Raw genomic sequence first — 24,039 nt, 5'->3', positions numbered from 1 at the left:
ATAGAACAAGAGATAGTCACTGGAAACCAATGATACAATTTCATTATTACTAGTCGAACAAAGTGTGTGAAACATCACTGAGATTGCCTTTAATTGAAGGTGTAGTCTCCATGTTTTAGCTTAGTAAATACGTTACTATTTAGTGGGCTTTTATATATCTGCTTTCTCTCTTGGCTCCCCAGTCTTATTTTTCCCCTTGAGTCCCAATTTTCTTAATTTCAATTTTCTTACAATAGTAATCATCAGGAATTAAACCCCTAAGCTGTAAGAGGGACTTCCGTGTTCCTTTCTAAGCCTTAAAATAAATGACATCTGAATTGATTCTTAGCTGTCCCTAAAACAAGTATCTGGATGAGCATCTTCAATGTTGGAGCTCATGACTGTTCATTTGTACAACTTGTACTAAAGAGTTGGTGCTAGGCAAGGTTTCATTTCTCTTCAATCCCATGAGATAGCACATGATGTCACTATTATTTCCTTTCACCAAGTAAGCATTAAATTAGATGAATAATAGCCATTAAAACAAATGTAAGGGAATAGCAAAATAAATTCAAAGAAACAAGAAGGAACTAATAAAGATAAGAGACGAGTTATGAAATAGAAAAGAAATACACCATAGAAAAGGTCAACAAACAAGAGTTGGTTGTCTGAAAAAGTTAATAAAATTGACACATCGCAGCTGATAATTGATCAAGGAAGAAGCGAAAAGCACAAATATGCAATATGAAGAATGGAAATGGAGACACCACTACATATTCTTCAGATAATTAACAGAGGATGAGGATATTATGAACTACTTTCTGTCTATATATTTGATGATTTATATTAAACAGACACATTCCTGGAAAAGTCTGACTCAAGAAGAAAGAGAAAACCCGAATAGTTGCAAAACCATCAATTGAATTAATAGTGTAAAAAATCTTCCAATAAAGAAAATGCTATGCCCTGCTGGCGTCTGTAGCAAGTTCCACCAGACATGAAATTAAGATATAATCACACTTTTATACAAGCCTTCAGAGAATAGAAAAAGAGGCACATTCCCAGCTCACATAAAACTAGTATAACTTTGATTTCAAAACTTCACAAGGACCATAGATGAGAAAAGCAAAATCATAGGCCAATAACACTCATGGACACCAACACAAAAATTCTTAAATTATTTGTAAGCAAAACCCAACAATATTTGATTTATATCAGTATGCAAGCTTAACATTTGATCAAAATAATTCTTTTTTTGGTTTTTTTTTTGATGTTTTATTTATTTTTGAGAGACCTAGAGAGTGAATGTGAGTGGGGGAATGGCAGAGAGAGAGAAAGGGAGATACAGAATATGAAGCAGGCTCCAGGCTCTGAGTTGTCTGCACAGAGCCTGATGCGGGACTCGAACTCATGAGCTTGAGATCAAGACCTGAGCCGAAGTCAGATGCTCAACCGACTGAGCCACCCAGGTGCCCGATCAAAGTAATTCTTAACAAACCAGAGATAGGAAGAAACTCCTTTATCTGATAAAGTATACCTATAAAAATCCTAGAGCAAATAGCACATTTAATGGTAAAATATTAAGAGTTGTCCTTTGAGTTTGAGAACTAGATGAAGATGCTTGCTATGATCACTACCATTAAACCTAGGACCTTATACTGGAGGTCCTAGACAACAAATTAGAAAGCCCCAAAATAAACCGTTAAAGGGGTGCCTGGCTGGCTCAGTTGGTAGATCATGCGACTCTTGATCTTGGGGTTGTAAGTTTGAGCCCCCATTGGGTGCAGAGATTACTTAAAAAAATAAAATCTTAAAACATATATGGACACAATATATGACAGAGGTGGCAAAGCAGAACAGTGAAAAAGGACACATTTTTTAATTGCTGATACTGGAACAATGGCTACCCATAAGGGGAAAAGTGAAATTGAACCCATATCTCATACAATATGCAAATAATAATTATGGATGGATTAAACAATTAAATGTAAAAGACAAAGCTACAAAGATTTTATAAGATAACATAGGAGAATATATTTATGACCTCAGGATAGAGGATTTCTTAATCAAGACACTTAAAAAATACTAACCATAAAGGGCAAGATCATAAATTCCACTACATTAAAACTATATTTACCACAGACAGTATAAAAAACTGAAAAGACAGTTTCTATCATTAAATGGGTAAAGATAATTGCCAACACATAAAATTAATGAAGACCTTGTAACCAGAATATATAAAGAAGTCCTACACACCACAGAAAAAAGATAACCGAAGAGAAAAATTTGGATAGGGACCTCAGATAAGAGGAAATCCAAATGGCCAATAAACACATGACAATATGGGCGATCTCAGTTAAGGTAATGAATGTTGCATACCACAGTGACAAACCACTATACTCCCTTCCGTTTGGCAGGAGGTAAAAATTCTCATCATACCAAGTGATGGCAAGGATATGGAGCATAGGAACTCTCATACACTGTGGGTAACATGTAAACAGGTCAACCACTTTGGAAGTCGTTTGGCATTATCTCATAGAGTTGGAGACATGCATAGTCTTTGGCCTAACAGCTCCACTCCCAGGTATATACCCGGCAGAAATGCAGATTATATATAGTAAGGTAGTGTTCAAAACTGTTCATAATTGCCCAAACTGGAAACTGTATTAGTTAAGGGAAAACTGGCTATTGTTGCAATATCCCATGAAATCTCAGGGGCTTGAAACAAAAAAAGTTTATTTCTTACTCCCATACTAGCCCAGTGGTGGATGCTCCTAAACAGGGGGCTCTCCTGGGATGCTCTCACTCTAATGGTGATTGAGGAACCTAGGGATTCTCTAATTTGTGGCTTGCATACATGGCTTTCAACATCATCCAGAGGTCATCTCCAGTCTAGATGAAGAGAAAAGATCATGGAGGATCATACATGGGAGATTCTTATGGGCCAGGCTGGAACCCATGTCCATACTTTACTGGAAAGGAGGCTGGGAAGTGTAGTCCAGATGTCCCCAGAAGGAAGAGGAACCCAGGAAAAAACAGAGGTGGTGATTTGCTATTAACCTCTACAAATAAAACTATCCATACACAATAAAATAGATAAATTGTGATCCATTCATTCAGTGGGATGTGCTCTGGCAAAGTAAGTAAACAAACTACACCTACACACAGCAATGTGAATGAGTCTAACAAAAATAATGGGGAACACAAGAATACAGACCCAATAGATACTTATAAAGTGGTTTCATTTCTATCTTTATCCATATATATATGGATATACATCCATATATATCCATATATATCCATATATATACCCATTTCATATATATATCACATTTCATATATATACAGTTTATATATAGATACATATCATATATATAAAGTATATATATATCTATATATGATATATACAGTATATATATCATATATATGGATGTATATATCCGTATATATGTATATATACAGTATATATATATCATATATATATGGATATATACATCCATATATATATACATTTCATATATATATATATATATATATATACAGTTCAAAAGTAGACAAATCTAAACCATGTTGTTTAGGTGGTGTACCTAGCTAACAAAATTAAACAGAAAAGCAAGAAGATTGTTACAATAAAAGTGGAACCTCTGAGGGAAGGAGGGAATTATGGTTGGGAAGGATGTACTGAGGGGCTGGCAATGTTCTATTTCTTAACATGAGTCGTGGTTATACAGGCGGTCATGCACTTTTCCTCACATGTAGCACATTTTACATCCACACACAAAAGTTCAAAAAGCCAGGTGTGTTTTCTACCTTAACATAAGAGAAACACTCTATTTGGTACAGACAAAAGCAGTTTCCCTGTGGCTGGAACACCATTGCCCTCTAGCCAACCAAGCTTCACTGCCTCCCCTACAAGAAAGAGAACACCCTGCAGACCTAATTTTCTCTGATTTACCATTTTGAAGGGGAAGAAAAATCTGTACTCCCATTTGACATAATTGCCAAACACCCAATTTTGTTCCTGTAGGTCACTCTGTAAATGTTATTATCTGCTGTTGTCCTCCATAATCACTACCCCTCTCCTGAGTTGATGAACAGTTTCTGCCAGCATCTAGTTTTGCAGTTAACAAAATGCCATTTTGCTACCAGCCTTACTACTCTCATGATCTCTTTATCTTTGTTTCCTATATAGTAACTTGTAAATTCCAGTGACTCATATCTCTCTTGTTCCAGACACTTAACTTTCAAATCTGTATTTTCCACCCTCCAGTGCACAATTTGTTTTATATTCTGTTACATCTCCCTTTCATCATCCTTGAATTCTACAGCTGGGAAAAGCCTTCGTCCCGTTACCCAGCCTAAACACCTTTGTTTTTCCATTTCACAGACTCAGGAATCCATTCTCGGGTAGTGACTCAAACACTCAGCTTTTGAAGGTAGATAATTTGAAGTATTCCCATGTCCCCCTACATAAAAGGCATTTGTACTGGTGTCCTTCAGCAGAAACTTCTCTCTGCCTCCTACTGAGATATCCAAAGGGCTGGTTGGCTTCCAGCCCTGGGTTCCAGAGATGGTGGCATTTTAGTGGCAAGATTCCCACTACTTGTTGATCGTGAAATGGGTTGGAATAAAATGTTACATGTAAATGGGAGTAATACAGGGAGACCTGAGTTGCTTCCTCCTGAAAAAGTTTTGGCTGTATTTCTAGCTTACCTATCAGACCCAAGGTTCAACCACACTGTAGAAAAGCAGGGCTTGGAAGGTGTCTCCCCATCCCTCTTATTTATAGTGGCAACTGCTTTTCTCTTTTAGTCACTCTCAGAAAGAATATCTATTTGTGACAGTAACTTGAGGGAAAACATTTTGGGATTATTTCTTCTTTGTTTTCCTTCCCTGAGTCAAATTAAGGAGAACTGAAAGCTGGTTTTCAGGCTATTACAACTTTAAATCTGGCTGTATTGATACAACCTATAGGCACACTCTCTGAATTACCTCTTCATATATAAAGAGCCAGCTATAGAACACTCATAAACCTAGTAAGTAAATAAATGAGCAGGCCCAAAAGTTGCGAATCAATATAGAAATCATCAGATCTCATATAATTTATTGTCATTTCCAAAAGTTTTAACACATGAACTGGCTATTGTTTATTTTAGTGGGTTTCACCTTCAGATTCAAGTTTCCCATTCGGGCAGATGTTGTAAGGGCATTTTGGGAGGAGATTCATACTGCACCTAAGTGTGATTTTATGCAGAACTTCCCCACAGTCCCCTCACCTCCATCTTTTCTATTGTAAACTACCTGAGACAAGCTTACGGTAAAGAATCTGTAACTATTTTGGTTTTAAAGTCATTTAAAAAAATTTTTAACAGCACTTCCTACCTTAAAAAACAGAGTGACAAAAATCCAATCAATCTAAACTGATTCAGTGGATCACTTTGGGCATTTCAAAAGATAAGGTAAAATGTCAGAGCTGTGAAAAAAAAAAAAAAAAAAGCCAGATTTACACAGACCTACATAATGAAGTATTTCCCATGGAAACACAAAATTTTCCAACTAACAGAATGTATTGATCATATAAAGGCTCATCAAACCTATCACCTGGCATTTAACAGTGCTCTGAGTCCTTGACGATTGCTTGGAGGCGAAGTAATTAAAAGAGAATTGCCTAATAATATTAAAAATATCCATGTAGAAAGTGGGTTGCTTTTTTTTTTAAAAAGAACTTTCATAAACCCGAACTTTTAAAAAAGTGTTTTCTTTATAAAGAAGGATAAATAAGATTATTTAAATGATGTTTCTTAAGTCAGGTATCCAGGAAATGATAAATTAAGGCTACTACCTGCCAGATTCTCAAATTAGGCATGCACACATGCACATACAGACATGTAACTGATATGCTGGCAATTCTCACCTTAAATTGTCTAGATTTTCTTGGTTAATCCTACATGTTGAATAATAATATAAAGGGCAATCTCTTACTTTGTATTAATGGCTGATTCCTTGCACACATAATACTTTTTAGAAAGTCTATTTATAGGCAAAAATGTTGAAGGAAGAACATTTACTTTTTTCCCAATGTTGGATCTATCCTCCTCTCTTAAAAGTGTGCTCTTTGATAAAAAGAAAAAAATTAAAGGTTCCTGAAGTACACTAAATCATAAAGTAAAATTTAAATATCAGTAGGGTATTTGCGGGTTGGAGAGGGAATGTGTGTGGGGAATGTGCAGGGGGGAGGGGAAGGAGTTTAGCCGCTGGTCTTCTTTGAAGAAATACAACCAGGTTAGTGTGTTTTCATGCTTCCCCAGAGCCACCAGCTTCTGCTCACCAGCAACCCCAGAAGACACAAACTCTTTCCTTCCTGATCCCAGCCCTGTCCAGTGTTCTCCTATTCCGTATGTCGTATGTCATCGCAACCAGCCCAGGGTTGTGCCCTAAATACTGGAAAGCCACAAATCACTGGTTCAAATAGACGCGCTTCTTCAAAGGACAGAGTGGGGAGTGGCAAGGGAACAGGGCGCAGAGATGCTTAAAGTGATTTACGACCCCCCTAGGAGAGGGGTTTTGGCACCTGGGCCATTGTGCTCCAACAAGGATCTGGCAAGTAACAAGAGACATTGAAATGTACCAGGGGCCGATTAGGATGGTTCAATCTTCCCTGGATTAGTCAGGCATCTGATATAAATAAGTAAACACCAAAATCACCTCTACCAGAGCCCAAACATCTCTTTCTCTTTTCACTCTTTTTTTTTTTTCAAAGAGTGAAAGGGACTAGAGATTAGAAAAAGAGGTCTTGTGTATTCAAAGTGCTAATTCAGAACTTCTTTCTCTAATGCACTCATGAAACATTTTAATTGTCTGACTTTGCATTCGAAAGCCTTGTTTGCAACTCCTAATTGCAGACTGCTTTGAACAAATAATTGAAATGCATGACTTGTGGGGCCTGCTTAAACAATTATAATGTGCTTTGCCGCTAGGTGCCGGTCCCCCTCCCACCCCTGTCCCTTTTTGCATAATGACGAGCAGCCAGCTTGATATTTGCAGCCAAGTTAAAACCTTGCTAATTTGCTGCACTGCAATCTGGGGCTGTGGCAGTGTCCTACCTGCATTAGTGCTTGCAACAGCAAAAATGGCTCTAATAGTTCAACTGAATGTTAAGAAGACCTTTTCATTTTCTGCTGAGAGGATCCCACTGGGGTTTTGTTTTCAAAATACAAATCTTTCATGTGCCTGTTAGTTTTGCATCTACATACAATTTATGGAGCTATTTCCCTGAAAATTCTCCCCAACCTGATTTTAGCACAGTCTTCAACAAATAGGTTCCTTCCTTTCAGGGGGCTCAGGTTTAGAAATGGAAAAAAAAAAGCATCCAGATCCTAGGAAGGCCCCAAGACTGGCCACAGCCAGCCGCTGAGGACCACACACAAAGCTGCTACTTCTGAAAAGGGGCTGCGACTCTCACTTTTCGAATCTAGAACACGGTGCCAGATGTGACTCCTTCTAGCCTCCTTGTCAGGACTCAGAGGCTTAAGAGAACAAAGATTGTGTTTACTCATGATTTGAATATTTTACTTTTTTTATTGTGGCAAAATACAGATAAAATTTACCATTTTAACTAAAGTGTCTAGCTCAGTGGCATTACGTACATTCACATTGTCGTGCAGCTATCACCACCATCTGTCCACAGAACTCTTTTCATCTTGTAAAAGTGAAAACTCCATATCCATTAAACAGTAACTCCTTAACCCCTTCTCCCCAGCCCTTGACAGCTACCTTTCTACTTTATCTCTATGAATTTGATTACTCTAGTTTTAGCCTTAAAAAAAAAAAAAACAAAACAAAACAAAAAAAACCTCCTGGCCTTACATATTTTAAGATTAAAAGGATAAACATACCATTCTGTAAGAATAAGCTATGCCTGGGGTACCTGGCTGGCACGGTAGATAGAACATGTGGGGTTGTAAGTTTGAGCCCCACATTGGGTATAGAGACTACGTGAAAATAAAATGTCTTAAAAACAAAAAAGAAGAAGCTATGGCTTTATTGGAATCATCTCGTTCAGTAATCAGTAATTCTCACATTACCTTATTTCTGTTTAAGGTATTGGATGGGGGGAACACTTAGCAGTTGAAAAATGTAAATTAAAAATATTACTATTCTAAGATCTCAAATCTGCTTGCTAAAAATAGCACTGAAGATATCTCCCTTCTTCCCAGGTTGTCTCCCAGAGGCAGTCAATGCTCTTGGCAGGTGGTTATAGTCCGAAGAGAGAGCTTCCAGAGGTCCAGGCAATATAAATGTTTTATATTAGTTTTTGTTTGTTTGTATTAGCTTTCAGTGCTCATAATGACCCATGAGACAGGAATTGTCTCTTTTACATTTGGGAAGATGGAGCTCAGAAAAGCTGGGTAAGTGGCCCTAAGTCACACAGCAGACTCTGTGGGGAAAATGGGATTCAAGCTAGATCAGTGGGATTCAAAGCTCTTTTCAAGTCAATGAGCGACACAGCAGGAAGGATCCACAGGAAGTGGTGCTTCAAAGACACTGGCTGTTTGGCAGGGGGAGTGCGGATTAACACAGCTTGTCCCAGGACACAGGTGTAACACGTATGCGGGGCTGAGGGAGGGGAATTCCTCTGCATTGTTACGAATATCCCGAATCCTGCCTGAAGTAGGTTGCACCCAGCAGGTGGTATTAGAACCCTCTTTGAGAAATCTCTGAACTAGTGTTTTTTTGTCTTAATCTCCAGAGAAGAGCCCAAAGATTCTCTTCATAACCCACTTTGGAGCTAAAAATGCCATTCATCTCAGAAACAAGAGCTGGCCTTTATTGAGTGATTACCGTGCACCAAGCTTTGTGTATGTAGCTTGAAGACTCAGGCAGCCTTGCCCTCAAGTTCACACACTTAACAACTACCCGAGACGAGGTCTTCTAACGTAAAATATGAGTCAAGCTACTGAGCCCCATTCAACCCCAAACCTTCTGTGGAGAGCCTGTGCATGTAACCACTGGAATATACTGCCCAAGTGAGATGTTCTCTGTGATGGGTGGACCAGGCCAACTGAAATATGCACTGGGGTCTTCCAAATTATAGCAAATGACTGAAAGCATCGGCTTTGCTTTTCTAGGCAGGTAAAGTCCCTCTAGATATCCATTACAGAGATGACTCCAGGGCCTCAATCATGGAGAAATCTGTTTTAGTCATCTCGTGGCTAAAACACCATCTGCTGAACTAGCTACCTGACTGCATCTCAGGGGGCCATGGCTGACTCAATCTGCCCCATCTGCCTGGTGAAGGAGGACACATTCAAAGGTAAACCAGCTCACTCTGCAGTTTGCTCTTGATTATTCAGTGAGACTTTCAGGACTTATCTATGAAGTGTTCATGGAAGAACCCAAGTCTGTGAATGTTACCCCCTTTGCCCAGCATCTAGCCCAAACCAGACACAGGCAAGTTCCTAGAAGTGTTTTCTGCAGAGGATCTCTTTCCATTATTCATCTTCAAATATTGACCTGACTTGAAGGGACACCCACAAAGCTGGGACAACTTATGCATGGAAAAGAACAGCTGACTGTAATGGAATGAAGCACACTGACTATCTAAATACCCATGAGTCCATGATGATACTCAAAAAAGAGAGAGCAAGCACACAAGCAAACAAATCCTCATTTGTTATCATTGGAGTTGGCCATTACACCAACTTCTTACTCTGCAAATTGGTAAGTAACTGTTTTAGGATAACCATTAAGCCCCAGCTTGTGAGATAAGGTCTTCTTTATGGATGAATACTGGGTAATAAATATAGAAGAAATGGTAAAATTAGAAATTCACCATTTTGGAATCCATTATAAAATAACAGTTTTAAGCAAAATCATCTATGGATTTTAGGGGAGAGCTTAATAGGGAATTAGATTTACTTGGTGTCAAAGTACTACCTTGCCCCAAACAGATTTATCACCAGTCACAAGGGGAAACCATGTGGGACATCAGGCTATGTGACATAAACCCAAGGTCAGTGTTAGCACTACAAAAGTAGGAAAGTCAGACGTTACATACCTCTTGATGAGATTCATATAGAGCACATAGCACCACCTATAAAATACTCCCATCAGAAATATCTCATCCAAATCTACTCAAGCCTTTAGATACTACTTCCAAGTTATAGGAAATAGAGGAGGTAGAAAAACAAGATAAATGTCATCACAAGAGGAAAAAAGAATCAGGCAATTCAAGAATGTGATACATTCTACAGTATATAACTGGTCTTATATCCTCAATAAATCAATGTCATGAAAATGGAGAAGAAACAGAAATGGATCCTAGCATAGATAAGTTATAAGAATTAAGCTATGGAATTCTCTTATTTTCTGGAAGCTGAGTTTCTTTCTAGAACAGTGCCCCAGGCAAGACCTAGGCCATACACATTTGTTAAATGAAACAATGGATAGTAAGTGAATGAATAGATGGGATCAAAGAAGCTCACAGGGCTAAGTGCGGTGCTCAATGGCAGGCAGCTGTTCGGTGGCAAAGCTGGGACTAAAACGTGATCTATTGGTTCCTAACCTGGTGCTTGTTTCAGAAGTCTCCAGTTTGGTTTTCTCCTGTGTAATTTAGTTCTAAGAAGCTTTAAGAGACATAACAGCCAAGTGTAATGTGTGGCTCCCTGGTTGGATCCTGGTTTGAACAAAGCAGCTATAAAAGACATTTTGAGGACAACTGGGAAACTAAACAGGGACTGGCTACTAGATGACAATGAGGCATCTCTGACAATTCTGTCAGGTAAGATAATAGTATTGTGGTTACACGGGAAGTGGTCTATCCTTATTTTCCAGAGAACTAAAAATTTTAGGAGTAAAAGTCATGACATTGGTAATTTTCTTTAAAATACTCTAGCATAAGGGCACCTAGCTGGCTCAGTTGGTAAGAATGTGCAACTGTTTATCACAAGGCTGTGTCTTTGAGCTGTGCATCGGGTAGAGAGATTACAGAAAAAAATTTAAAAATTAAAAAAAATACTCCAGCACAAAGAATTTGGTGGACGACTTACAGTAACATGTTGATAACTATTAAATCTGGGAAACGGGTACATGTGTATTTATTAGGCTATTCTTTCTTTGTTTAAAAAATGTCCAGGGGCACTTGGGTGACTCGGTTGAGTGTCCAACTCTTGATTTTGGCTCAGGTTATGATCCCAAGGCTCTCGGATCACGCCCCGTGCTGGGCTCCACAATGAGCATGGAGCCTGCTTAAGATTCTTTCTCTTTCTCACTCTCTCTCTCTCTCTCTCTCTCTCTGTCTCTCTCTCTGTCCCTCTACCTTGTTCACACACTCTCTCTATAAAATAAAAAAAATTAATGTTCATAATAAGATAGATAACTAGATAGGAAGAAACAAAAAAAGAGAAACAAAGGAAAGGAAAGGAAAGGAAAGGAAAGGAAAGGAAAGGAAAGGAAAGGAAAAAAGAAAAGGCAGAGCAATTAGACAGAGAGATAGAGAACTAGCCACCAAAATCCTGCAATGCTTTCATTTCTCAATGTTCTCAATGAGGTGAGTCTAACATAAAAGAAAATTTTCTCAAACAGCTATTTTTTTAAGAACCTTAACATTAATACTGACTTAAATCTCAGTAACACTCTTAAAATCTTTAAGTCACATGCATATGCATAGCCCGTTGTGTTGAATAAATAGCTTAGAAACCACTTAAGTGTCCCGAAACATTTAGGATGTGTTTCTCAAACAGTGTGCAGGAAATATTATTTCTCATAATATCCCACTAAGAAATACCACAGGGGGAGAATGCCAAAGACACGTGAGTTTTGGGAATCTTGGACTAGAGCAGCCATGAGGCTGCTGCTGATGGTAGATCTGAGAAGCATCCTGTCCCCAAAGTATTTTGTATCACATTTGAATACCAATTCCAAGAGAGTGCCACAGACAGGGCTAGCAACTTGGCTTCTGCTTAATACTTTGTTGGCCCCAAATAATTCAGCTCTTTGACAACTTGATGGGTTGGGAGTGGACAGAGAGCCTTTCTTTCCTTCCTACCTCATGTACCCTGTGCACGCTTCCCTGCGTACCTCAGGAGGAGAAGCGTCTGTGTGGCTGCAGCAACTACACCCCTCCTGCTTAGTGCTAGGGAATGAGAAAGCATACAGGAAATTATTGGTTCACAGCTGCATGATTTTAAGGCACTAAAGTGTACGTGAGCAGAACAAAACAGAACAGGAAGATTGGAGAGTGAACACTGTGTTTAGAAGTGGCAGACCTGGGCTTCAGTCCCAGTTTAGCCTCCAACTGGCTACCTGTCACCAACACAAGACTTTGCCTTGTCTCATCTATTAAATATCTATCTATCTGTCTATCTGTCTATCTATCTATCTATCCACCACCCTCTTATTCTACAAGTATGTTTTGAGTGCCCAATATGTCCCAGAAATCACACTGGGAAGACCTGTCTGCTTCCAAACGCTGATAGACCTCCGAAAGTGGTATGTTACTCATGAATGATCTTTGCCAGATTCCACAACCCCCTTCCCCTCCTTTTGCACAAGTAATTGAGAATCACCATAGATACTTTAGAGAATGCCAGATCTCTGCTAAACCATAAGGAAACTCCTGGGTGAATATACATGATCAGTGTAAAAACAATACAGCAGTTTGCTCAAGATTTTAAAATTGGCATTGCATCAACTTGTTGATCTAAGATGTACAACCTCAAGAGCAGAGAAATCAAACTGGCAGCCCATGGCCAGTCCAACTCACCACTGTGCTCTGCATAACTTGCATAATGTACCTGTTCAGTTGGTTTTCTTATAATAGGGCAACATTTCTCTATACCACTGTCTTAATCAAAAGTGGAAAAATCATAGAGGATTAGGAGCAATAGATATTTTCAGGAAAAATGGTACTGAGCATACATTAGGCTTTAACCTCTGTTTTGGTTTTTGGGTTTTTTTATATAGAGAGATATATATGTATATATATATTATACATACACTTATCTGAACTCTATAGCCACTGAGTTTGTGATACTTCACTCTAGACTAAAGGACAAATCTGTCTGCCTATAACCTGACTCTCAATAAAAAAGGTTGTTCCCTAATATGAGTTGTTAGGGGAAAAGGAGGAAAAAAGGAAATAAGCAGAGGCCGCCCTCTTTCTGTAACTTCCCAGCCACCCCAGAGAAAGATCAAACTCACACTCAGAGCTGAAACACACTGGGGATTATGGGGCTCAAGCCTTTTTTTAACATATGAAGAAATCAAGCCTCAGAGAAGTCAAGAGCTTGAGCCATGCCAGAGAGCCAAGCTGAACAAGCTGAGCCCTTGTGTCTTTCCTCTCTTTCAAGATGCCTCCAACTCAAGAGAAAAGCGAAAACACAACCTCTGTTCAATCATGTTTTCGGCATCTCCAAACACCACACCTTTTTACGCACTGTTTCCACTCCGCGCCGATTATCTGAGGGAATCTCTCATTCTATCCTGGCAGCAGGAGCCCAGAGAAATGAGCCCCAAGAATAGGCCCATTAGCAGCATGCTCCATGAAGCTTCTGCCATTTGCTAAGAAGCAGGTTCACCTCGCTAGTGTCCCAAGAAAGCAGCTGGCCTTGCAGGAAGATCACAAGTGCAATACCAAGGAAGTTGGGTCAGGCACTAGAGGTCAGGGTTGAGAACATGGACTTCAGAGTCAAAACCAACCTGGTGGCACCTTTCTCTTGACTCAATCTCCTGTTCTCAAACACCAAGCCAACTACAACGCCTATTTCAAATTGTTGTTGTTAGAATTAAATGAGATAATAAAGAAGAGAATGCTTGGCACAGTGTCAGAAAAACATTAGTTAGCACAGTTACAGTGCTTAATGTGCTTGGACTGCTTTGTTTGTTTGCTTGTTTGTTTGTTTTGTTTTGGAGACAGGATATTGTAATTCCCTTTCATGGATGGTTTAGAAATTGAAGTTCCAACAGAAGTTTTCAACAAAGATTAAAAGAAAGCAGCAAATTTCCTGATATAAATTTTTTTTTAAACCTTAATGGGACCTCAAACAAAGTTCAACCAGAGTTAGGCACCTCAGCAGGGCTGTGATTCTGTTCTCCCCCTGGTATGCCATACTGGAGTCGCTTATTAGTGTGGCATTCCCTTTCTGCTTTAATCAGCCAGCATGGGCACTGTGGGAAAACATGTAGCAATCACCTCCTTTCCCAACAGGTATACCGACCACATCCTGTCCATAACAAACTCATCCTTCACCCGCATGAGCAGTAGCTCTCCCCTCTGATGGGTCCATGTCTAGAAGTTTGGAGCATAATGATCCCAGAACGCTGGGGAGGGGGTGCAGGCTAGGGGAGATATTGAGGACTTTGGAAGCACTGGGTGTTTGAACAAGAAAGCACGGCCATCTAATCTGAGCAGTCTACATGCTGGTAGTGTTCTGAACTACCTTAAAAACACGAAACAGGAGACACAACCCAACTGCAGCTCACAGAGTTTAGCCCCATGATTTAACTCTGGCACACAGTCACCGTGTCCCTAAGAGTTGGAATTCATCTTTATTAATCTCTAAGTTCATGCAGGATGTATTATGTTCTTGCCATCCTCCAAAATACTGCTCTCCTATCAACTACAGTTGAAGTTGGTTTTGTGCTTGAGGGAGTTGCAATTTCTCTGCTTTTGAAAACTAAAGAGAAAGGAAGGGGAAAAGCCTAACAGACACTTCCTGTGAAACCTTGCAAAAATGCTCTTCAACCCCAGCAGTCCCCAAGCTACTTGCATGGTACTGCACTGGGGACTTGTTGCTAATCCCTAAAGTTAACAAACTCCCCTTAGAGGGACTGTGAACTGTGTATTATTAGGATGAATAATCTTCTCAAATGCTTTTTTAGGAGACCTGGCTTCATAGAAGGTCTAAAGTTTATTTGAAAAGTAACTGATTGTCGGGGTGCCTGGGTGGCTGAGTCAGTTAAGTGTCTGACTTTGGCTCAGGTCATGATCTCACAGTTTGTGAGTTCAAGCCCTGAGTCGGGCTCTGTGCTGACAGCTCAGAGCCTGGAGCCTGCTTCAGATTCTGTGTCTCCCTCTCTCTCTCTCTCTCTCTGCCCCTTCCCCACTTGCGCTCTCTTTCTCTCTCAAAAATAAATAAACATTAAAAAAAATTTAAAAAAAGAAAAATAACTCATTGCTGAATGTTAGAAAAAAAGAAACAATTGTAAAAGACTGATACTCAACAGTGTGGTATCAGTATGATCTCAAGTTAATTATCTATATCTATAGATAGATCTATAGATATGCCATAAAACACAGCTGTTAGTATTTCCTGGGTAGTGAAATCATGGTTATTTTTTATTTCACTTTCTTTTTCCAGTCCATGTCTGCTATTTCTGTCTAGAATAAATATGTATAGTATTCCCTGTTTTGTTTTTGTTTTTGTTTTTAAGAACCAAATCAACTAAAGAAAAAGAAACAAAATGAAGCATTCAGGGGGTCATAACCAGTTGGAAGCTGGGCTACCATGAGAGAATAACTGTTGTTTTCATTGATGGTCTGCTCGTGTCCCCTTCTCTTAGTTGGCCCGTCAAGGAAAACCCTATAAGGACTCAGGGGTCCAATGTGTTCAGTAGTGATATTTATATGTTACACTAAACATGAAGGCCATATTATAGATTTCATACTCTAACTCTCCTACGTTTACAAACTCTGAATCTATGCCTACCACATTTGCTCTTTTCTTTGACAAAGAGAATTCCCACAAGAAGTAGAAACACTAAATTTTTAACAGTTAATTCTTTATAATTAGGAATAGAGACATATTCTCATCAGTGCTTTGCTGTGTGAAATTCTCTGAGTTCTGCGATCTTTCCTGGAGCCACACTTTCAGATTCTTTTTTAAGGCAGTGGCAGCCAATGTGCTCCACCAACTGGCAAAGGAGTGAGAAGAAATACCCACTAGAATGTCAAGCTCAAGCTCTAGTTGGTTGGTGAAAAACAGAGTAAGCAATAAGGAAAGTGGGGGAGCACCTAGTCTCATAAAAATTTGGAATAGGTTTTCTTTTTTGTTTTTTTTAAACTATCATTTATTTTTATTTATTTTTAAAAGTAATCTTTAACCCCAATGTGGGGCTTGAACTCATAACCCTGAGATCAAGAGTTGCATGCTCTGCTGACTGAGCCAGCAGGTGCCCCTTTCTTTTATTTTTTAATGCTTATTTATTTATTTTGAGAGAGTGTGTGGATGCACAAGTGGGGGAGAGGCAGAGAGAGGATCCCAAGCATTCCCAGGGCCCCATCTCACAAACCCTGAGATCATGACCTGAGCCAATATCAAGAGTCAGATGTTTAACTGACTGAGCCACCTAGGCGCCCCTACTTTATTTAAGTAATCTCTGTGCCCAACGTGGGGCTCAAACTCACAACCCCAAGATGGAGAGTCACATGCTGTACCAACTGAGCCAGCCAGGCACCCCTGGAATGTAAGTTTTCAATGCTCCTTTTATGTACTTGCTTACATTCCACTGATGTTTTAGGCCCTCGCTGAAATGTCACTTCTGTAAGAATGACCTCTCTGATTCCTCAGATTAGTTAGTCCCCCCACTGTATCCTACCACTGCACTTTGTTCTTATCATTATGGCACTTATCTCTGCTATAATCAAATAATTAATAACCACAATTGTTTGTGTAACTCTGTCTCTCCCACTAGACTACCAGGCGAGAGACTACGTCTTTTGCTGCAATACCCTCAGCACCTAGCTCTGTGGCTAGAACATAGTCACATATTTATTGAACTGAATGAATAAATGAATGAGTGAATAAATGAACAAAATATTTTTCCAGCTCTTTTCTGTAACCACTTTCTGCTTTCTGGCATTCAACTTCATATTAATTGCTTACCAACCTCATGATAACATAGATTAAAATATGTATTATGAGGGGCGCCTGAGTGGCCCTGTTAGTTGAGCTTCCAACTCTTGGTTTTGGCTCCAGTCATGATCCCAGGATTGTTGGATCAAGCCCTGCATTGGGCTCCACGCTGGGCATGGAGACTGCTTAAGATTCTCTCTCTCTCTCTCTCTCTCTCTCTCTCTCTCTCTTTTTCACCCACTTCCCCTTCCCTGCTCTCGCTCTCTCTCTCAAAAAAAAAAAAAAAAATGTATACGTGTTGTGGACCTGCTAGTTATTATTGGATATAAATGGTTCTTCACATTTTTCAGTGCTTTTCAAACCTTAAGGTGGGGTGGTTGCGATTGCTGCTTTCATACTAGATTTAAGGGACAAGAGACTCAGCAAATGATTTGCCCAACCAAGTTCACAAAGATCTAGAAACATAACTGTGCTTCTCACAGTACCCACTGACCTTCTGGGATGCACAGGTCTTTTGTTCCCACGAGCACCAGCCCCCACTCTGAAGCCTTTCCTCTAAAGAACTTCTGTTCCCCCCTTTATTTAGAGGTTCATAGCCAGTGAATGTGATCAACACTGTTTAAACTTATTTCAGATAAATTTTGCATTTTAATAGAGGCCCTTGAGATGATTGTAGGTGATGTAAGAATCTTTTAGCAGTTACAAATCTAATGTGAATTAGAAAAAAAATTATAAATGGACACCAAGTCCACAATTTCATAGATATTATTGCTTTGGATAATGCTAAGCAGAAAGGAAAGTCAATTTAAAGGAAAATGTCAAATAAATAGAAGGAAAAGGTAAGTCACTGATCTAGCAAATATTGGGAGAGCAGTACAAAAATATCTGAGTATAGAAAACACAATTTTATTCATTAAAAAAATTTTTTAATGTTTAATTTTGAGAGAAAGAGCATGAGCAGGGGAAGGGCAGACAGAGAGAGGGAGACACAGAATCCAAAGCAGGCTCCAGGCTCTGATCTGTCAGCACAGAGACCAACGCAGGGCTTGAACCCACAAATTGCGAGGTCATGACCTGAGCCGAAGTTGGATGCCCAACCCACTGAGCCACTCAGATGCCCCTAGAAAACACAATTTTAATCCTAAGGACTGAAGAACCAGAAACGTAATAGGCACATGGTAAATGTCCATCCATCCATTTTTTAAAAAAAATTTTTGATGAATATTAGGGTTAGGAAAGAAAGATTTTGAGCTGGGAAGTCTCTACAAAGTTCTCAAATCACCACTGCTCCAATCATCATGGAGCAAAGCATATAGACCATTAGGTTTTATTTATTTTCCTTTGGAGGTTCAACAGAGATAAAATTCTCTCATCTATGTGTTTTCTCCTAGCAACATCTGGGTCCATTTGGTAGACATTTTGACTGCCACATCATCTAAATGTATTAGCTGCACAAATGCCCCAGAAAGACAAAGATGCCATGAATGACCACAAACGACTCTTATAGCTGGATTCTAGGCCCTGGACACTTTGAGGGTTGCGGGGAGAAGAAACCCAAAAAAGTTTGGATGCTTTCCTGTCATGGTGAAGGAGGAAAACGACATAGGCAAGAATATACTCTAGAAACCTTACAGACATTTCTAACATTGACATTTGATTGACTATTAAGAGGAAAGCAAGTATGTAGACATGCATATTTGAGAAGAAAGCACAACACAGGTCTCACATCTGATTCTGGATATTAGCTCAAGTTTCTAAGTTTCAGTCTTGGCTACACCATGGAAAATCCATCCTTCCTTTTCAGTAAGCATTTCCTCCAGTTTACCATTGCTTCTTGATGAAGATGGATGGATCTGCATCTGGCATTCTAATTAGATTAGAGAATAATGACCAGGAAGATCTTGGGGAGGAGAGGATAATTGATTACTCACATTACTTCCACCCTAAGTGTTCAGAAGTAAACTGTCTAATTCCCCCTAGAATTCACTTATCACACTCAGAAAACACAAGTTGAAAACAAGGACAACTTCCATGCTGCGGCCCTGTTACAACAGGTCATGGTAGGAGCCCTTCAATATTTCCAGCCATGCCCCTTAACATGTTATTTGCAGGAAAAGGGGATGGTTGTAGTTGCTATCATTTATTACAAGGTGACACATGCTGGACAATTTTCACTCTCTAAATAAGCCTTGTGAGGTAGGTGGATTATTCCTGTTACACAGAAAGAACAAACAGAAAATACAGAAAATAAGTTGAGCAAAGTCACACAGTTGATACATTATGGAATAAGAATTTGAACTCAAGTCTAGCTCTAAACCCATGTTAGTCATCAGTCTGTTGCCTTTGAAATGACCACTTCCTAGTCAGTCCACACAATATCCCACAACTACAGCTGGAGCATCCCAGTACCTAGAAACAACTTGCAAGTAATAAGTGATAATAATAACTTTATTCATTTCAGAGCCAGATCCCAAATTAACTAACAGCGGGCCTTGGTCACTAAAGGTGGGGGGCCAGAGTCCCAGCATGACAGGCTGAGGCGTCCTCCTTCGCACATTTCTGCATCTCCTAGGACCAGGCCCTCAAGTGCTAGTAGACTGTGCTGCCCTCAGGGGTGAAACAGATGGCCCCTGCCATTCTGAGAGTTAAATGGGCCAATGGATTTGCTTCCTTCCATTTCATCAACCAGCCTGCTGTTTGGTTTTGGAGACAAAGAGGTAGTTTGTTGAGATGGAAAGAGAAATGGCCACACAATGATTGGACCATTTATTTGAAGGAGAACTTTGGGCAGACCACTTAAGAGCACTACCCTCAGTTTCCTCATCTGTAAAATAGGACTGACACAGTGTACCTAACTCAAACATAGGATTAGATGTGAGTATGTGTGAGATGCACAGTATAGCACAAACTGGCAGAGAGAACAGAAAAAGAAGAAATTAACATTCATCTGGCCCTCTTGACATGCTAACCTCCTGTATACCACATATATATAATATGACTTGTATACATGGCTTTGTTTATTTCTGGCAGCAGTTTGGCCAGGTAGGCATTGTCACTCCCTTCTGAAATGAGAAAACAGGACACAGCAAAGTTAATTAAACTAACCATGGCCCATAGCTCCACAGCTGGCTTGTAAGAGATTTGGATTGGAATTAAGAGGAATTTGACTTGATTTCCAGAGTTCCACACTGTCTCTCAATATTAATACTGGAGACACTGTTTTGTAAAGTAATGAGCTTCCTCTCACTGGAAATAATCAAATAAACATTACTGGGTATAACGATGGGACAGATTAGCTAGCCAGTGCCCTTAAATTCTAGAATTTGTAATTCTATAGGTCTAACTTTCACTCATTTATCAATCCATTCATATCCATTATTAAATGCATATTTATTGAGAACCTACCATGTGCCAGAGCTGCTCTGGGTGCCAAAGTGATAAAACAATCAACAAGAAAGAAAATAAACAGGGGCGCCTGGGTGGCTCAGTTGGTTGGGCATCTGACTTCGGCTCAGGTCATGATGAACAGGCTCACATGATAATGCGTTCCTGAGAGGCTGGGGTGGGTGGAGGGACATGGGGAAAGGCTCCTTTAGATGGGGGGGGGGGGGGTGTCTAGGAAGCCTCTGTGTGAAGGGGGTATCTGAACTAAGGCCTGAAGATGAGAAAGAATCAGCCATGTGGAAACAGCAGGGAAGAGCACTCCAAGCAGAAAGAACAATAAATGCAAAGGTTTGGAGGCAGGAACAAACTTGCAAATTAGGGGAACGGAAAGAAGGAGACTAGTGTGCCTGGTGTGTGCTGAGCTCAGAGGGGAAGGGAAACACACCAGGAGCTGGGAGAGGCAGGCAGCAGCCTGGCCACATGGGGCCACAAGTTCTGAATTTTATTCTAGTTGTCCTGGGAATCTCGCAAAAGAATCAAAAAAAGGCCTTCCATTTGTCCCCACCCCCAGGGAGTCATATAAACTCCTTGCAAGTCCGCGTTTGCATTTCTCCATAGAATGGAGGAAGGGCAGCACAATGAATTACCTAGGTCTTTATGGATTGGGACTGCATCTGACAGAGACCAATCTATTCACATCTGGGCAAGAAAGTAAATTCTCTCTGGCAGGCACTAGCAGCATCACTGAGAAACCCCCAGGCTGCAGATGAGAAGTTTCCTTATTTGCCACAGGCTGAAAAAGTATTTGCCCACAAGGCTACTAATCCTGGACTGTCCTTATGCCCAGTCAGACGTTAGCACTCACAGGTTCCCAAGCCCATGATGACACCCGGGCAAATTTTATTTGCACACAAGCATTATCATCACCTCCTCCAAACATTTCTCCTCTTAGCATATGGGAAGAACAAACATCAGAATCTCATAGTTGTGGTATAAACTGGATTTGGACTCAGATAGATGGGTAAGTTAGAATTCTACACTTCACATGAAGGGAGTTAACTAAACCCTTTGAGCTTGGTTTCCTTATCTACAGAACAGTGGTAGAAAACCAAATCCCACACGACTGTTGTCGAATAAAAAACAATGATGACAATTGTGAAAGCACCCTACATAGTGTCTATCATATATTACATGCTCAAAAATGTATATTTTAAAAAATTGGAACAGCTAAACCTTGCCACATAAACCTAGGATCAGATACAAAACACCACTTGGGAATTTTTGTAAGCCATCTGCATCTTGTATCTGTGTAATAAGAAAAAGGAAGAATGAGAACAAATCCAAATGCAAAACATTACTTCAAAATACAAATATCTTCAGTATCAAGAAAATGTAAAATTTAAATATTAGAATCAGCTAAAGTGGGAGATAGTAAAATGAATAATAAATGCAGGTAAAAATTTACAGTTCTGCTTTATGCATACAAGGGGAATAATTAACTAATCTCAAAACATGTAAATGAGGGCTTAGAAGAATTTTCAAAACACCACATCCAATTCCAGTTACATATGCGGAATTTGCTACATTATAATAATTAGGGTTTTTTTTTTACAAAAGATTTATTTATTTTGAATAGAAGTATTAAATATTATACTAATTACTGGTTATTTTACTTTGTACCCAGGGAAAAGAAATGAATATTCATTAGCTCCTTAAGCTACTGATCCTCCACCGACTAGACAGATTTCAACATCACCATGAAGCTGTGGGTGGGTGGAAAATGCTCCCTGTAAAACCAGGCTCTCGCTACAAATCACAGCCCAATGTATTCAGCTAATGTGCACATGCTAGAATCCCCAAGTGAATTCTGCTAACATTGTACCCCTGGAGTCCCCAGCTGAGTAGCCAATAAGCGAGAATAACTGTTCAATCAAGAGTAAGTGTTAAATTGATCATAAGACAACAGAATTATTCTGTCTACACAATCCAGTGATCTTGAACAAAACAATTCCTAAAATACTAAATGTGGTTCCACACAATAAAACTAACATTGCCATCTATCCAAAACATGCCTAGTTCATTCCAAAAGAATTTTCAATATACATATTTCAACCATTTTCCAACTTGGCTTTTGATCCTACTCTAAGGAAAATACCCCTGAAGGACCAAGCTTGAGATTTTAATTTATGAGGTATTTTTGCTGTAGCTCAACAGGCAAACACTTTCTCTGGGGAAAGGGAGAAAAACCATGCAGTACATGTCTCAAGACACTAGTCTGGTTAATTTTTTTTTTCTATGTACCAGTCATCTTTTATTGGGTGTTAATTCTCAATGACAATATAAAAGGATTCAAGGGTGTCAGGCAAAGGTCATGGTGAGGAATGCAGTGTGTGTCCTTCACACTGGGCCCTCTTCAGTGGTACCTGCACAGCCGCTCACGTTTCAGCTCCTTGTAAGAAAGGCAGTAGTTGAAAAGCATGTGAACTGCCAGCACCATAGAAATCCCCACGACGCTCTCTTTTTTCACATTGACGTAACTGTTTTAACACAGGTAGTAACCTTTTTGAAACACTCCAGCAATGCATTTAGGAGTGATATCCCACCTCAGTATCCAGCTTGGCAGCTCTCCTAGTTTGACAACCATGAGCTGCTTCTCCTTCACTGGTACGACTGATGGCATCTTGGAGTCCTGAGTGTCTGCAGTGAGTCAGGTTAACTTTTAACTTTTGTTCAGTTTAAGGTACCTCTCTGTGTTGGGAGTTCTCATGCATCTTGATTTTTATTTTTTGGTTTGTTAAACAGTTTGTGAACCAATTTATTGCGCGAGCAACTCACTACCACAGAGGAGAGTGGCTGTGGCTCTGGGGTAACGTTATCGTACAGAAAGGGCGTTAAGTTTCCTTCTTAGCCTTGCCTATTATGTTGACCTACAGCCCCAATGGGGCATGCTGAGCAGACTGTTAATTACACCAGACTAAAGTATGTAAATCACAACAGCTTGATAGAGTTAGCTTTCAAGAAAGTAAAAATTCCTCACCATCTAACAGAGTACAGAGCGTGTCTTGGGGCGCCTGGGTGGCTCAGGCAGTTAAGCATGAAACTCTTGATTTTGGCTCAAATCATGATCTCACAGTTTGTGAGCCTGCTTGGGACTCTCTCTCTACCTCTCTCTCTTCCCCTCCTGGGTTGCACTCTGCCTCTCTCTCTCTCAAAATAAATAAATAAACATTAAAAAGAAAAAAAAAAGAGGGTGTGTCTCTATAGGAAATTTCACATTTCTAGGTGTGAGGACAGAAGAGGACTCGTTCAACAAATATTTATTGAATAACAAGTATGCGCTGTACTCTCTTACTACTTTAAGTTTGGTGCCTGGACAAGTCACATCCACATAACTTGGGAGATTCTTAGAAATGCAGGTTGAAGGGTCTACCCCAGGCCTACTGAATCAGCATCCCAAGGTGATTCCTACGTTAAAGTTTGAGAAACACCGCTAGACACCATGTTAGGTGATCGACTTCTACCAGTGATCTCCACTTAATGTGTTACAAAAATAAAAGTCCAGGTCATACAGCTGCCAAAACTTGCTTATGTTACAACTTAAGATCTAACTCTAATGCACTGCTAGGAGCACGGCATAAGTTTTTACAGTGATATGAAGTAAGCAAGGGTCTTTTATAAAATCTCAAATGCAAGCCAAAAATGAGCCTCACTTCAAGGTAAACAAGGATGCTTCAACCTACCTGGTAGAGGTAGACCAAGAAGGCTCCCATTTCTAAATTCAGGTTGGAAAAGTTTCCCATAGAGAAACTCTAGACACTAGGAA

General features: G+C 39.7%; 1 pseudogene; it reads right to left on the bottom strand.

Annotated features, from left to right (window-relative positions):
• Positions 1-22,629: 22,629 nt before the first annotated feature.
• On the bottom strand, positions 22,630-22,896 carry LOC132669040 (ATP synthase F(0) complex subunit f, mitochondrial pseudogene; annotated as a pseudogene).
• Between the last annotated feature and the right edge of the window lie 1,143 nt (positions 22,897-24,039).

The sequence above is a fragment of the Panthera onca genome, chromosome B3 (assembly GCF_046562875.1).
Source record: "Panthera onca isolate mPanOnc1 chromosome B3, mPanOnc1 haplotype 2, whole genome shotgun sequence".
Taxonomy (NCBI): domain Eukaryota; kingdom Metazoa; phylum Chordata; class Mammalia; order Carnivora; family Felidae; genus Panthera; species Panthera onca.
The sequence above is the reverse complement of the archived record's forward strand: the minus strand, read 5'-3'. Positions and strand labels throughout refer to the sequence as shown.